This window comes from Chinchilla lanigera, unplaced genomic scaffold, assembly GCF_000276665.1.
Source record: "Chinchilla lanigera isolate Chin_1 unplaced genomic scaffold, ChiLan1.0 scaffold00114, whole genome shotgun sequence".
NCBI lineage: Eukaryota > Metazoa > Chordata > Mammalia > Rodentia > Chinchillidae > Chinchilla > Chinchilla lanigera.
The window spans coordinates 1,733,719-1,751,547 of NW_004955515.1; the positions used below are offsets into that span (position 1 = coordinate 1,733,719).

General features: G+C 40.6%; 1 pseudogene; it reads right to left on the minus strand.

Annotated features, from left to right (window-relative positions):
- Positions 1-8,889: 8,889 nt before the first annotated feature.
- LOC102007361 overlaps positions 8,890-17,829 on the minus strand; it is a 12,190-nt pseudogene continuing 3,250 nt past the window's right edge.

The window sequence follows — 17,829 nt, forward strand, 5'->3', positions numbered from 1 at the left end:
CTTGTCCTTTGGGACCATCATTAAGTCCAGTAAAGGTTACTTGAGCACTGGCACTGTGGCACCACTACAGTCAGTGTGATCACTGAGACAGCTGCTGAGCGATAACAGTTATGCAGCTCATGCCTGCCTCATGGACATTCTCAGTAAAGGGAAGGTTCATGAGGATTCCATCCTTCTGATCAGGATGGCGGCCAACTTAAAATGTATGACTTATCTATATCTGGAATTTCTCAGTTTTAGATTGCAACTGAGTATCGGTTGCAATGGAAAATAAATTCATGGATAAGAGGCAATTATTGCAATTATTTTTATAGCAGCTACTTGTGAATATCAGGTAACCTATCTGATTCATTGTTGGTACAATTTGTTTGATTTTTCTGATTTAAACTGAGATTTACCTGGTTCTTGGTGTCATGAATACTTGTTTTGATTGTATCCTGGATATTTTGTCCATGATGCTGGGAGACTCTGGATGCTGTATTTAAATATTTTATTTTAACAGAGAATTGACTTGGTTAAGTTTAGCATGGCATTCCTGGCCTACTGATGGGGGCTATGGTCCTGATGTCAGTTAGATTTCAGAGCTTCCATGGTGCAGTTTGGGTCTGCCCAGCTGACTTGATAACACAAGGACTCCTGTGTCTCGGCTGGTCATGCCAAAGGTGATACTGGAAGGACCACCTGCTGTCTTTTGATGTGAGAAATCATGCTGATGAAGAGACTTCTGTACTGGGGGCTCCCTGCAGCAGAACCCTCCCTTGCTGTGTGCATGCAGAGTACTCCCCCAGCTTTGCGCTTATTCTGGCAAGACACCTTGGGGTGCCCTTTGGCTACACTGATGTCTTTGGGTGGTGGCATGGTGTCTCAGAACTGTAGAGAGAAGGCTGGCTCCTGGCCCAGTCACTTGTTGGTAGGGAATTTTTTCCTGCTGCCACTTTACCACCCCATGTCTCTCAGTGGTGGAGAGGAGTTTCAGGCCTCATGGTAGAGGAGGCCAGTGCTTCTTGCTAGCAGGGCTCCTCAGTCACCCTAGCCTTTAGTGTTATAGCAAAACAATATTTTATTTATTTTTTCTTTGTTTTAAAAAAGTCTTATTTTTATAAAATTTAGCACATGTTTGTGATACATAGTGATCGCATTCATTGTGGGGAGTTGGTATATGTACACAACACATCTTTTTCTTTGCCAACATTGGACTTTTTCTTTATTTTTTAAGTTTTTATCAAGTTTATTGTCATAGACACAGATTAACAGCCAGACTAACAGACCATAAAAAATACATAAAACAATTTTTCTAAATCAAAGTACATTTGGATACATTGACCATACTTCTGAATTGCAATACTTTTTTCTTTTCTTTTTTTCTCTACTATTTTTTATTTTGCATTTTATTTATATATTGGATTTCAAATGCAAGAGAAGTAGTGCAATATTCAAGCTTGTGTTCCTGATTTACTTCACTTAATATTATGGGCCAAGGTGCATCCATTTTCCTACAAATGACTCAAATTTATCCTTCTTTTTGGCACAGTAGTTCTTATTGTGAATGAATGCCACATTTTCTTTATCCATTTGTCTGTTGATGTACATATAGGGTGCCTCCAAGATTTATTATTATGAGTTGTGGTGTTGTAAACATGGGCAAGCATGGACCACTGTGATATGATATCTCTAGCTTTGGGAGGATATTTATAGAAGGGGAACAGTGGCTATACCAGTTTACACTCCCAGTATTTGTTATGATTTGATTTCTTGAACACAGTCATTCTTTCTGGAGTGAGATGGAATCTCAGTGTTAATTTAAGTTTCTCAAAATGGCCAGTGATTTTGAGCATTTCTTTATGTATTTATTGGTCATTTGTATTTCTGCATCTGACAAATGTCTCTTTCAGATGCTCATTTTTTATTGGATTTTTAAATTTGGGGGTCAAATCATTTTAGTTTTTTATATGATCTAGATATTAATCCTATGTCTGAAGAGTTGGTAGCAGAAAGTATTTTCCACTCTGTATGTTATCTCTTCACTCAGTTGGTAGTTTTCTTTACTGTGCAGAAGATTTTAAATTTAATATGATCCCATTTGTTGATTCTTGGTATTATGCCTTGTACAACCAGGGTTCTGTTCAGAAAAATTTTTCCTATATTTATATCTTCAGGAGTTTCACCTATTGTATCTGCCAGCAGATTGTTTGTTTGTTTGTTTTTTGTTTGTTTTGTTTTTGTTTTTGTTTTTCTCCGGTACCAGGAACCAAACTCATGACCTTGCGCTTGCCAGGCAGGCGCTTTGCCACTGAGCTAAATCCCCAGCCCCAGATTGTTTGTTTTAATATTTAGATATTTGATCCAATTTGATTTTAGTTTAGGGCATAGTGAGAGATATGGGTCCAAATTCAATCTTTGGCAGGTGGATAGCCAGTTTTCCCTGCACCATTTGTTAAACAGGCTATTTTTCCTCCACCAAAAATGCTTGGCTCATTTATCAAAGAGAAGGTAGCTGAGTGTGCCTGGAGTTGTTTCTGTACCCTTTATTCTGTTCCACTGATCAACAAGTCTCTTTTTTGCCATACCATGATGTTTTCATCACCATAACTTCACAAAATAATGTGAGTTGAAGCTGTCTCACAGCTGCTCTGAGTCCTGAGTTCAATCTTTCCCCAGAATGGCTTCCAACCAAGCACTCCTCCAGGGATGTCGTGGGTGCTTGGACTACAGTCACTCACCAGCTGCTGTCTGTTGAAAGACTCATGTGGGAGCAGAATTCCACAGTATCCCTGTAGCTCACAACACCCACCAGGCATTCCATTACCATGTTTCACTGTGAAACCCTCTGGATGTCTCCACTTTCACTTGGTAGATTCAGTCTCCCTTTCCCATGAGCCACAAGCTGGGAGCTGGGGAGAAGGTGCAAGCTGTCTCTTTCCCATTGTGTTCTGTCTCTTCAGTTTCTCTATATGTCTTATTTTCCTGTCAGATCCTTCCTGGCTACCAGGGATCTACTTCTGTCTTTTTTCCCCCAAATTGTTATTTTCCAGTGTCTAGATTCTGAATTTCAGAGAGGCTGAGTTGATGTTTACCCCTCCACCACTCTGTCCCAGTCACCCTTTTCCCCATGATGCTGGACTTAACTGCTGCTGTGCTCAGGACAACAGGACTGAGTCCACAGGACTGCCTTTTTCTTGGTAAGAAGCATGAGGATTGCTCAGTCTTCTTTGGTGAGTGAACAGTTGGGAGGTGCACCTACAGTGCTGGGTCCAAAGTATTTCTCCCTCTTTCCATGCCTCAAGTTTCACATGGTGATGATAAAGATTGCTTTGAATGCTGCACATGGAACTACAGGACTTAATGGTTGCCTTGCTGGATTTTGGACTTGCTTTGGTCCCATTCATTTGTGTCAACCTGTCTGTAACTTTTGGAATGAAAGTGTCTGTTTTGTGCCAGTGAATGTTGGAAGTGTTTAACTTTCTTTCCATTTGCACAGGGGTTCACAGCTAAGAGTTTGCCTTAAATCTCAGAGGAGACTTGAAACTTGGACTTGTCAGCAGTGGTGAAACTGCTCAGACTTTGGCAACTCTTGTAGACGGACCAAATGCTTTTTAAATAAAGGGATGTGCATGAGTCTTTGGGAGGCCAGGGGCAGAATGGTTTTCTAAGTTTTTCTAGGTATCCTCCCATAGAGTCAGGGGGCAGGCTTTTCAGAGGTGGCTGAATCTAGTGTGTGATGCTGGGATTAAGTGTATATGATCAAATCACTGATTGGTTTGACATCACTCTAATCTCAGCAGCCTATGTAGAGTATAAAAAAGGCAGAAAGACACTGTTAAGGTTGGTTTTGATTTCGCTGTCTTCTGCCTGCTATGAACTGTTTTCCTCTGCAAAGCCACCCTTCCCTGGAGTCAGCTGATTATGGACTGAAACCTCTACAAAATGTGTGTTAAATAAACCTTTCCTTACCTAACTTTGGGTGTCCAATATGTTGTCTCAGCCAATGAGAAAAGTAACTAAGATGCATATGAATCCATAATTATGTCCAAAAAAGTGTACAAAAGCTGTTTGTAAAATGTTGGATTTCAATTATATAATATTCTTGAGGTGATATAATTATGGAGATTAAGATCAGATTAGTGGCCAGGTATGGTGGCACATGCCTCTAATCCCAGCACTTGGGAGGTTGAGGCAGGAGGAACACTGGGAATTTGAGGCTAGCCTAGGCTACATAGTGAGTTCAAAGCCAATCTGAGTTACATAGGGAGATCCTGTGTCAAAAAATCCAAAAGAAAATAAAAATTAATTTTAAACCAGGCAAGTGGGTACAAGCCTGTAATCCTAGCACTGGAGAGACTGAGGCAGGAGGATCACTGTGAGTTTGAGGCCAGCCTGGGCTACATAAGCAAGTTCAAGGGTAGTCTGTCTCAAAAAAAATCAGGTAAGTGGTGTCTACCTGTTAGGTTGGACTAATAAGTGGTAACACAGGGAGATCTTTTGCACTGATGGAACAGTATCTTGTGATCATGAATCTATATATATATGAAAACTTCATAGAATTACACACTGTCTTCTCAACAAAAAGTACCTTCATCAACTAGTAAAATAGAAATAAATTCTGTATTGAAGTTAATAGTATTTTACTAATATCAATTTGCCTATTTAATCAAGTGTTATGGTAGTGCACATATTATTGCTGTAGGAAGCTGGAGGAATGGTACAGGGAGCACTGCACTATTTTTGTAAGGGTTCCAAGTTGTGGCCTATTAAAATATACATATTAAAAGAAACAATTCATATTGACATGTGAACTTCTAAAATGGATCTAATTAGAAGCCCAGAAATACATTAAAATTTCATGCAAACATTTAGTATATAATATAGGTTTCATTTGAAATCGGGATGTGCAGAGTAATGGAGTATTTGATAAGTAGTGCTGACATTATTGTATCACCAACTGGAGAAAAATAAAAATATCCCCTTATATACAACATGGGGGATCAAGGAAAATTTTATTTCACTGGAGATTGGGCACACTGTAAGAATAAATTAAGGTCCAAAAATCATAAGATGAAAGGAGGTAACACTGACAATGTAACCTTAAAAATCTCTCCATAGCAAAACCCATCAGTGATCTATGGTCTGATTATCAGTGCCTGCTCCCCAAAAATTAACAAGTAGAGAACAAATCCTAATGCAGTGATATGAAAGAATCCACCCGCTGGGAAGCAGTTGTGTCCTGAGTGCTCCCTGATGAACAGGCTTAGTGTCCTGACAAGAGTCTGAAATCTTGATCTAGGACTTCCCCCTCTGTAAGTGCAAGCAATGCACTTCTGTCATTTATAAATTGCCCCATTCATTATACCAGTTCAAATGGACCAAGATGTTTTGTAGCTATGTAAATCCAAAGACAAAAATGAACTGGGAAAATATGTCTGCTGCCCTGTAGACCTAAGAACATAATACACTTTCTAGAGTTCTTTGTCCAGTTTTTAAATCGCCCTTGTCCCACTCAAGAAGATACCAACACCACTCTGCTTGTTTTAGTTTCTTTCTCCATGGCTTATTGTTTTCTTGTGCTGTCAGCCAGCAGCAGCATGGAGGCCCATCTGTGGGGCCCATCTCCAGGACCTAGGGCCTTCCATTCCTGGCTTCTTTTCAGACTGAATTCTCAATTAGTATCTTCCATTCCCATGATAGTACAAGTTCCTCCAGCTTCTCTGACTCCTGGCAGCCTGTTTCTACCAGGCTTCTCAGCCACTCACCCAATAACAAGAATTGGAAGATGCTTGAAAGAAAACAGATCTGCATGAAGCTCACCTAAATAAACTTTCCACCCATCTGGCTCCTTCACTTTCCTTAGGTCCTGGTTGCCTCTGACAGATATAGTGTACTGTGTGCATTTTCACCTAGCTCTTTTGGCTGTTCCCAGTAGGAGGGTGAGTCTGCCACAAGTTACTACATTCCTGTATAGTCTGTTTGGTTATACAAGATGACTACATAGAAAGCTTTAAAAATAAAACATTTTAGATGAAAATCAGTGCTTATAAAATGATGAATTATCTAAGAAGAAAATTTACCTAATGCTATTATTCTCATCCCCTTATAAAATCTGAAGTTATATAGCACAAATGAAAAGAAGGTACAAAGATTATAGACTTTTTTTTGCCTAACTCTCTTCAAACTTATGGCAAAGGTAGGATATACTGTTCCACTTAAATGAGAACACTCTCCAAAGCCCCTTGAATTCTTGTTCCAATTTACAGTTGAATAAGATCTAACTGGCACTAAAGGGATTGATTTTAACTTTTTCTGTCAAAGATATCCTGGGAACTCACTCTTTAAACACATCCACTTGCAGGCGTGCATGTGATGCATCCACATACGCACAACCTACACACTGGCAATCACTTTTTATGGGAGGTAGATTTTTACTACATTTTTTTTCAAATGACACATTCACTAACCATATTTAAGCAAATGCTAAAGACTCAATTTAACTGAACCATCTGTTCATAGAGACCTGAATAGATTCTAGTTCTTTGAAATACCTTTAAATTTAGTTTATTTTAACACAGAATATTTGTCAGGATTCACTCACACTTCTATTTTTCTCACTCATATGAGTTAAGAGTTATTGCCCATTCTCTTGCAATATTTTTGAGAACAAGAGTTAAAATTTACCTCCTATTGTTTGACAGCCTCATTCCTCCAAATGCCCCCCAGGTGAAAGTTCCAGAGTTAACATGTGTCACCTGCACTAAGAGACAGTCTACTCCATGTGTTTTGATTCCAAAGCCCTGCATGGAATTGTCCAGCAAAAGCAGAGAGGATAAAAGACTGAAATATCTAGGCATGTCAAACATGACTGGTCAAGACAATCTAGGGTGTGCCATTATGAAAATGTATCATGGAGCTCTCTTGCATACAGGGAGAGCCTAAAAGTACAATTAATCACTTCCTTCCTTACAGCTGAGTGTTTAGACAAAGCAGTAGGAGGGTTTCCAAATCCATCCGCCTTGAGTTAATTGCACTATCCCAGGCCAAGAAGTATTCTGTCTTGCTTCCAAGCACTTGAGTTAGGGGAAAAAATATTTTTTAGCTCCTTAGACATTTTGCTAAGAATAATATCCTAATCCAAACTAGGAGGGGTTAGAATGGCTCTGAGGAAGCAGACAACAGTGGAACAACAATTAAGAGTGAATGAGTGTGCTGTGATGACCAACTAACCGTGGTACCGAATCAGCACCAAAGAGCCTTTGGGAAAGAAGATGTGTTCCAAGACCATACACTAAATAAAATGAAAAGGAAGTAAGAACAACAGAAAACACGGTGGGATATGTTATACCCATGCATACCTGTATGTATACCCTTTTATGTATACCATAAAATCTCTTTAACATTAGTGGAGCCAAAAGTCTACTGTTTAAGGGTCTGTAATGTGGCCAAAGTTTATTTGCTTCAGTAGATGAAAACATTGTACACTGATTATGCCTTCAAGGCTTTTAGTCAAGTCTGCATCTGGTCCATCCTCTGTCACCCACTGACAGGTTTCCTTGCGGAACGACTACCTCTTTGCTGACCCCTAGCCTTCCCATCCACAAAACGAAGAGTGGGGCCAGTAATACAGTGTCTTCATCACTTTCTTGTTGCTGGCATAAAGTTTCCAACACCCACAACTTACAGGATGAGAAGTTTACTTTGGCTCATGTATTCAGTCCATAACTGGCTGCTCCTTGGCAGGGAGGACACAATAGAAGGGCCTGGGTAGAAGAGAGCTGCTTCACGTCATGGTAGCCAGGAAGCAGAGAGATAAAGGGGAGGAGCCGGGGAGGGAGATACATTCTCCCAGGTCACCCCCACCAGGAATGCCTATAACCAGGCCCCACCTCCTAAGAGCACCTTCAGCCATTGAACCCACTGGCTACAAGTGCAGCACCTCTCCAAGCCCTGCCTTTGAGCACATGAGAGTTTGGGTAGTCATTCTCGACTGAAACCATAACACATCGTATTTATAAAAGTTCCACAAGACACCATAATGCAATGAACCTGTTCCAGACCAAGTGTGGCAAAATGACACTCCACTGCCCCTGCCATCAAGGGAGCCTGGGTGAGCCACTCTGAGCCACATGGGAGGGAAGAGACCTTGCCAAAGCTACTTGGCCATAGGGAGCCTTGGTGAGCTGTGCTGAGCCACATGGGTGGTGAGAGATTGTATCAGTCAGGGTTTACTAGAGAAACAAATACAACACAAGATACACAAATGTACAAGAAATTACAAGTTTGGCTTAAAATGGTCACCAAAAAGTTGGATAAGGAGAGTATCAGAGGGTGTCTGCACGCTGGAGGCTGAAGAGCCCAGTCCCCGGCCTGGAGCTCACTACGGTGTCTGCAAGTCTGTATCAAGAGGCTGATGGGTTGTGCCGGAATGCTAAAGAATCTGTGATGAAGGGCAGAGAGCCTACACCAGAAAGCTGAAGAGTCCCTGGCAGAAGCCGAACAGTCTGCACCAGAAGCCAGGAGATGACCAAGCCAAAGGTGAAGACTGCAGCACCCCGAAGAACCAGCAGCCAGTCCTTTCTCAATTCCCATTTTTATGAGGCCTACTCGCCATGGGAGGAATGGGGTGGTCCTCTACATTCACACCCTCTGCATGCCTTCCTCTTGCACAGGTTCAGGGTGAATACAAAGTAAGGACACTGGCTCCCTGCTGTGTCATATAGTTAACCTTCTAAACTTCTCAAATTGACACAATGAGCACCATCCCAGAAGGGTAAGGGCATGTCATTTTTACCCCAAGATGCAGAACCGGGCATGGTAATACTAAAAGGCACCCTAAGGGATCTCTGCACTCTACATATATTCTTCCTTTCCCCCATTGTGGAGTAGTAGTCCGATTTCCCCTTGTTAGTTTGGGTCAATTAACCCTGACAGCACTATGACTCCCTTTTCAGCTTGTTTCCTCAGAGGCATGAGGAGACCAAAATGAACAGGGGGAAATCTTAACTTCCAGTTCAATGGTATCATTGTTGTGCTTCCTGATATAAGCCTTCCCTTGTCTGGAACTAAGACTTCTAAGCCAGCAGAACATAAGGTTGTTGGGATAGGAAGCAAAAACTTTTCTAGTGGATCACTAGGAGTAATGGTGAGTGGTACTATCCCTACTTCCACCTCTTGATTCTTGGACCCATGAATCCTGGCTATGGGAGACACAGTGCCATATAGTGGGTGCTGATTCAAAGCATATACAGCCTTTTGAAGTACCTTACCTCAGCCCTGCAAGCTATTGTCATGTAGCTGGCACTTTAACTGTGTCTTCAAAAGACCATTCCACCTTTCTCTCAATCCAGCTGCTTCTGGGTGGTAAGGAACATGATAAGAGCAGTGAATACCATGAGCATGAGCCCCTTACATTACTTCTTTGGCTATAAAATATGTTCCTTGGTCAGAGGCAATGCTATGTGGAATTCCATGATGGTGAATAAGGCATTCTGTATGTCCATGGATGGTAGTTTTGCCAGAAGCAGTATATGCAGCAAAGGCAAATCCATATCCAGAATACATGTCTACACCAGTGAGGACAAAATGCAGTCCCTTCCATGATGGAAGTTGTCCAATATAATCAACCTGCCACCAGGTCACAGGTTGATCACCACAGGGAATGGTGCCATATCAGGGACTCAGTGTTGGCCTCTAATGCTGGCATATTGGGCATTCAGCAGTAGTTGTAGCAAGATTAGCTTTGGTGAATGGGAGTCCATGTTGCTGAGCCATGCATAACCACCATCCCTGCCACCATGGTCACTCTGTTCATGGGCCCATTGGGCAATCACGGGAGTGACTGAAGAAGGAAGTTGGCCATTATCCACAGAATGGGTCATCTTATCTACTTAACTATTAAAGTCTTTTTCTGCCAATGTCACCTTTTGGTGAGCATTCACATGGGAAACAAATATTTTTACATCCTCTGCCCACATGGAGAGGTCAACCCACAAACCTCTTCCCCAAATATCTTTGTCACCAATTTTCCAGTTATGTTCTTTCCACATTCCTGACCATACAGCCAGACCATTGGCTATGGCCCATGAATCAATGTACAGTTGCACACCTGGCCATTTCTCCTGCCAGGCAAAATGTACTACCAAGTGCACTGCCCAAAGTTCTGCCCACTGTGATGATTTCCCCTCACCACTGTCCTTTAAGGATATCCCATAAAGAGGATGTAATGCTGCAGCTATCCAAGTGCAGGTGGTGCCTGTATAGCATACAGAGCCACCCATAAACCAGGCCATAGACTTCTCTTCCTCTGACAGCTGATCATATGGTACACCCCACAAGGCCATAAGTGCATGCTGGGAAACAGAAGGCAGTATAGCAGATGTAGGAGCCATAAGCATCTGGGCAACTTCCTCATGTAATTTACTGGTACCCTCTGGACCTGCTCTGGCTCAATCATGAATATACCATTTCCATTTAATGATAGACTGTTGCTGTGCACTTCCAACCTTATGACTTGGTGGATCAGATAATACCCAGGCCATGATAGGCAACTCAGGTCTCACGGTGACCTGGTGTCCCATGGCCAAGTATTCAGTTTCCACTAGGGCCCAGTAGTAGGCCAAGAGCTGTTTTTCAAAGGCAGAGTAGTTATCTGCAGATGACAGCAGAGTCTTGCTCCAAAATCCTAAAGGCCTGCACTGCAATTCACCTATGGGGGCCTGCCAGAGACTCCAAAGAGCATCTCCTCCTCCCATTGACACTTCAAGCACGATTGGATCTGTTGGATCATATGGCCCCACGGGCAGAGCAGCCTGAACAGCAGCCTGGACCTATTGCAGAGCCTTTTCTTGTTCTGGGCCCCACTCAAAATTAGCAGCTTTCAGAGTCACTCAGTAAATGGGCTGGAGTAAGACATCTAAGTGAGGAATGTGTTGCCTCCAAAATCCAAAAATCCCCACTAGGCACTGTGCCTCTTTTTTGGTTGTAGGGGAAGTCAGATGCAACAACTTATCTTTTACCTTAGAAGGAATGTCTCTACATGCTCCACACCAGTGGACACCTAGAAACTTCACCAAAGTAGAAGGACCTTGAATTTTTGTTGGATATGTTTCCCGTCCTCTGGCTCTCAAATGCTGTATTAATAAATCCAGAGTAGCTGCTACTTCCTGCTCACTAGGCCCAATCAGCATAACATCATCAATGTAATGGACCAGTGTGACATCTCGTGGGAGAGAAAAGTGATCAAGCTCCCTACTAACTAAGTTGTGACACAAGGCCGGTGAGTTAATATATCCCTGAGGTAAGATGGTGAAGGTATGTTGCTGGCCTTGCCAGCTGAAACCAAAATGTTTCTGATGGTCCTTATGGATAAGTATGGAGAAGAAGGTGTTTGCCAAGTCAATAGCTGCACACCAACTACCAGGAGATGTGTTAATTAGCTCAAGCAAGGAAACTACATCTGGTACTGCAGCTGCAATTGGATTCACCACTTGATTCAATTTATGGTAATCTACTGTCCTTCTCCAAGACCCATCTGTCTTTTGTACAGGCCAAAGGAGATGTAGTGGGGACCACTTACCCCTTCATCCTTCAAGTCCTTGATAGTGGCACTAATCTTTGGAATCCCTCCAGGAATGCAATAGTGCTTTAGGTTTACTATTTTACCAGGCAGATGTAATTCTAATGGCTTCCACTTGGCCTTCCCAACCATAATAGCCCTCACACAATGGTTAGAGAACTAATGTTAGGATTCTGCTAAGCACTGAGCATATATATCCCAATTATGCATTCCGGAACAGGGGAAATAACTATTGGATGGATTCGAGGACCTATTGGACCCACTGTGAGTCGGACCTTTGCCAAAATTCCATTAATCACCTGACCTCCATAGGCCCCCACTTGTACTGGAGGGCCACAATGACGTTTTGGAGCCCCTGGAATCAGTATTAGTTCAGAACTAGTGTCCAGTAGTCCCTGAAATGTCTGGTCATTACCTTTTCCCAGCGTACAGTCACTCAGGCCAAAGGCCTTAGGTCCTGCTGGGGAAAGATGCGAGAAAGACTGACTGTACAGATTTTAAACCTATCAGGATCCTTCCCAAGGGGACCTGGCCTCCCCTTTATTCAAGGGGTTCTGAGTCTGTAAACTGGCTTAAATCCGGGAACTGGTTTAGGGGCCATGATTCCCTGTTACCATGATTCAATGCAGGCTTCCATTCACTTGCCCTTAAATTTTTTTGAATATATAAATCTAGTAAAAATTTTGTAGGCTTTCTATTTATTTCACTTTTGGGAACACCATGGCTAATCAGCCAATGTCATAGGTCTGCACTTGTCAGATTATTCTGGTCAGTGTTCTGCATCTGCTGTCCATTATGATAAGTACAGAGACCCTGCCTTTGGCAATTAAGTGCTGCCACCTGACCTCTGACACTCTGGAATCCAATCAAGCTCACTGCCCTTATATGTCCTAATTGAGTAACTGCAGTCCCCACCATAAGGTCTGGTATACAGAGGAGAGCAATGACAGGGCTCTGCAGGGATGCCGGTGCTCCCTTCACAAATCTGTTTCTTAGGGTGTTAGTGAAGGATATATTTTCTGGATCATCCCAATATGGAGGATTAGGTTTAACTTGACAGATCCACACTCCAGCATTCCAATTTCCCTAAGCCTCTGAATCCCTTCATTGATAGTAAACCATGGAATATCAGGCATTTCTAACTCATTTGCAGTGGGCCATCTTTTGAACCACACTTCTGTCAACCAGCCAAATAAACTATTAACACATTTCTTTACTCCATGAGCTGCAACATTAAATTCAGAATCTCTGCTGAATGGGCCCATATCAACAAATTCAGCTGGATCCAGGTGTATATTTTTTCCACCATCATCCCACACTCATAAAATGCATTCCCACATTTGTTCATTAGGCCTCTGCTTGTAAGAGTTAGAAAATTCGAGTTCTTTGGGAGAATAGTGGACCTCCTCATGGGTCACAGTATGTACCTCACCCTTAGGAGTCTTCTGTGATTTGAGCCTGGTTATGGGCCTAGATGCAAAAATGGGTGGTGAAGGTGGGTCTTGAGGAGTCTCAGTATCATCTTGTGTGGTCAACAGAGGATTAATTTCCCAAGCATACTAGGAGATGCCAATACCACAGGGAGTGGAGGCAACAATGCCTCTGCCAAAGCAGGTGAGGAAATCTCTTCCTCCAGCAAAATAATCTCATTGGCATCTAGGAACTCAACATCCTCAGCTTCCTCAGGATCCTCCCATGTGTCTCCATCCCAGTTTATGGGATCCCATTCCTTTCCAATCAATGCCCTCACTTTTGTTTCAGATACCCTTCGAGGCTGAGCATTAAATTTATGTTGCAGTTCAGCCAACTGAATCATGAGGGACTGTGTTTGAGTTTCTGCAATCTCAGCCTTTTGGTTAAAAGAGAGGAGATTTTCTTTCAGGACACACTTAGAAAGTTTTAAATGTCTTACCTGTGTCTGGAGCAAGGAATTTGTATCTTTGAGCTCCTTATTTTCCTTTATTAATTTGCCCTCACAGCCAGAAGACTTTAAACTTCCTATGGATGCTTTGAGCTCATTCTTTTCCTTCAGTAGTTTGTCCAGGGATGCTAGGACCAACCAGCCAGCATCATTATATTTCCTGCTGGGCCAAAGAAATTCAAAATTCTCATGCACAGAGTCACTAAATTCCTGACATCTCACAAGTGGTGAATTAGGATAATTAAATGGATCTACATGTCATATTAGGCCAAACAATTCAAGCCAAGGATTATCTGTATACCCCACAGATGTGGAAGGAGAGCCCTTGGTGACCTGTGCTGAGCCACATGGGTGGGGACAGACCCTGCCCACCACCCCTCTGCAATTGCAGAAGCCTCCATCTGGAGGAACCCAGGTACCTGGTCCATCCCCCTACACCACAGGATGGGCAGCCAGCACGTGAAGTGCTTTATGCATGGCAACCAGCTCATCCAGAGGAACCCAGGGTAAATCCACTCAAACAAGGGGAAACACTTTGCCTTCAAATCCTTAATTTATGATTGGTTCTTTTATATAGCTATCAGCTTTGCTCCTATGGTCTAAAGTGAAAAATTAATCGTTACCACAGCTAATCAATTTCTGAATTGTACTTGATGCTACCATTCCTGCTAATTGTAATACTGTAGCTAGGATATCACAACTGTCATAATCAGTTGTTCTCCTTTATGTAACAATATTGGGAAGCTCTGGGGTAATAACCTCACCATACCCTACACCAAAAACTGGGGACAGAGCCAAACATAAACTAACATTCAACTTTCAATTAATTGGGAAGGTCAAATCTTGGAACAGACACAAACCAAGAGTCTCTTACACACAGAAGATATCCCTGAAGAACAGACTTTTTCTATAGAGGCCTTGATACTAGTAATATAGCTACCTACTACCCAAACTCACAAGGATCATCACAGAAAATAAAATGAAAGAATTTTTTTGAAAAAAGAAATGTCAAGGCGAAGGAGCAAAATGCCATCTCAGATCTCCAGCCCATCCAGAACAAGTCCAGGAGACATAGGCTTAGAAGAAAACAGAAGTGACACACTTGAAATTTCTGAAATGATAGCAACTGAAGCAAAGAAACAACTCCATCAGACTATGAAATAAATGAGATCATAAATAATCTCTCAGGTAAAAAAGGAAATAACAACCATAATGAAAGAATTGCTCAGCATATGTGAAGGAGACATAGATAAAAAACTAGAGAAGCATAGGAAAATGATGGAAACTTTGAATGAACAATATAGGAAAGAATAAGAATGCATAATACAGATTTAAAGAGATATCCAGGAAATTAAAAATTTCATTGAAAGCTGGCAAAACTGCTTGAACTAAATTGAAGATTGACTTTGAGACCTTGAAGACAGGGTTGCATCTAGTGATCACAAAAGGGAAGATCACTCCGAAATAACAAGGAACCAGGAAATAACAATTCAACAGCTGCAAGATGAGGCAAAGAAAAACAATGTAAGACTGATAGATGTCAACAAAAAAGCAGGAGTCAACACAAATAACATAAAAAGACTATTTACAGAAGTAATAGCAGAACATTTCCAAAACAAGGGAAGAAAATCTGACATGCAGTAAGTCAGGTATACAGAACTCCAATTAGCCATAAGCAAAATAAATCTACATCCAGACATATAGTAACCAAGATTCCAGAAATTCAGCACAAGAACAGACTATTAAAAACTATTAGAGAAAGGAAATAGATAACCTGTAAAGGAAAGGCCATCAGAATCATGACAGAATTCTCAACACAAACCATCAAGTCAAGAAGAGCTTGGAGTGAAGTATTTTAAGTCCTGAAAGAAAACAGCTTCCAACCCAGATTGATGTACCCTACAAAACTATTTTTCAAAATTAATGGAGAGATAAGATATTTCCATGACAAAGAACAAATGAAGAAATTCATGACTACCAAATCAACCCTACAAAGACTACTGAAAGATATACTAGAAAGAGATTAAAAAAAAAAAAAAAACCACAATTCCAAGAACAATGACACATGGAAAGCACCAAGAAGGGCAAGCAATTACACACGGGAAAATAGGGAACCAATAGCAGGAAAATAACATAACAAAGATAAGCCAATATATAGCAGCTATAACCATTAATTAAATGGCCTCAATTCACCAATTAAATGAAACAGAGTAGCAGAATGGATCAAAAAACAAAATTCATCAATATGCTGTGTACAAGAAATACATTTAAATGTATTAGAGTGAAAGCATTCAGTTTCTGTCCACTTAGTATGATGTAGGCTGTTGGTTATACAGTTAAATACATTTAACTCAGCCTACATCATATTCTGCTCTCATCTTTATAATTTCCTCCCTTCTTTGGGCTTTGGGCTTGATTTGCTCTTGTTTCTCTAGAAGCTTGAGGTGTAACCTTAGATTGTTAGAAAAGACTTTTTAAAGCCATCTATGATTAACCAACAGCCTACATACATTTAACTCAAAAGGAGGTTCATAGACTGAAAGTCAAAGGAAGGAAAACAACTCTCCATTTGACAGGAACCCAGAAAAAAAGCAGGAGTAGCTATTCTGTTTCCAGACAATGTGAACTTCAAGCCAAGAATGGTCACAAGAGATAAAGAAGGTCATTACATACTTCTTAGGGGAAAACTTTAAGAGGAAGAGATAACAATCATAAATATATAACAACCATAAATATGCACCAAATACAGGAGCATACAACTATATAAGACAAATATTAATAGACATGAAAGATCAAATAAGCAATAACACAATTGTAACAGGAGAACTCAATACCTCATTGTCACAAAGAGATAGACAAACTAGACAAAAAATTAGCAAAGAAATAAAAGAATTGAACCAAACTTGTGAACAAGTGGATTTAGTAGATCCTTAAAGAGTGCTCCACACAACAACATCAGAATACATATTCTTCTCAGCTGCACACAGGATGTTCTCTAAAATAGATCATATATTAGCCATAGAACATGCTTAAGTAAATGCAAAGGAATTAAAATTATCCCATGCATATTATCTGACCATAGTGCAAGGAAATTGGAAATTATTGACAAAAGAAATACATGGAAATTAACACCCTCCTAAACAACCAATAGGTCCAAGAAGAAATAAAAAAATAAATTAAACAATATCTACAATCAAATGAAAATGCAACTGCAACTTACCAGAATCTGTGGGATGCAATGAAAACAGTTCTCAGAGGGAAATTTATAGCGGTAAATTCTCACATGAAGAAAACAGAATGAGCACAAATAAACAATCTAAGGTTACACCTCAAGCCTCTAGAGAAACAAGAGCAAATCAAGCCCAAAGCCCAAAGAAGGGAGGAAATTATAAAGATGAGAGCAGAAATTAATGCACTTGAGACTAAGAAATTAATACAAAAAATCACTGAATCTAAGAGTTGGTTCTTTGAAAGATTAAATAAAATTGATAAACCCCTAACCAACCTTATCAAAAAAAGAAAAAAAAAATCCATGTGATAAGGAATGAAAAGGGTAAAATCATTACAGATCCTGTGTAAATATGGAAGATCAACAATAGCTACTTTGAAAATTTTTACTTGCATAGGGTGGAAAACAGAAGAAAAGGATAGATTCCTAGAAACATATGAATTACCAAAGCTGAATCAGGAAGATATAAAAATTCTGAATAACCTCATATTAGACAATAAAATTGAAATGTAATTAACAATTTGACAACAAAGAAAATCCCAGGTCCTGAAGGGTTCACAGCCTAATTCTACAATAAATTTAGAGAAGATTTAATGCCAATACTCTTCAAACTCTTTAATGAAAAGGAAAAGGAATCGATGCTTCCTAACTCATTCTGGAAGGCAAGTATTAATCTGATATCAAGACCAGAGTAAGACCCAACCAAAAAGAAAACTACAGGCCAATCTCTCTAATGAACATAGACAAAAATCCTCAATAAAATACTAGCAAACAGAATACAAAAATCATGAAGAAGATGAGATACCATGGGCACATGGGATTCACTATAGGAATTCAGGGGTGGTTCAAAATATGCAAATCAATAAATGTAATACACCATATCAAAAGAGCCAAAGACAAAAATCACATGATCATCTCAATAGATGTAGAAAAGGCTTTTTAAAGCCATCTATGATTAACCAACAGCCTACATCATACTAAGTGGACAGAAACTGAATGCTTTCACTCTAAAATCAGAAACAACACAAAGATAACCACTGTCACCACTCCTACTCAATATAGTTCTGGAAATATTAGCCAGAGCAATTAGACAAGAAAGAGAAATAAAATGAGTAAGAA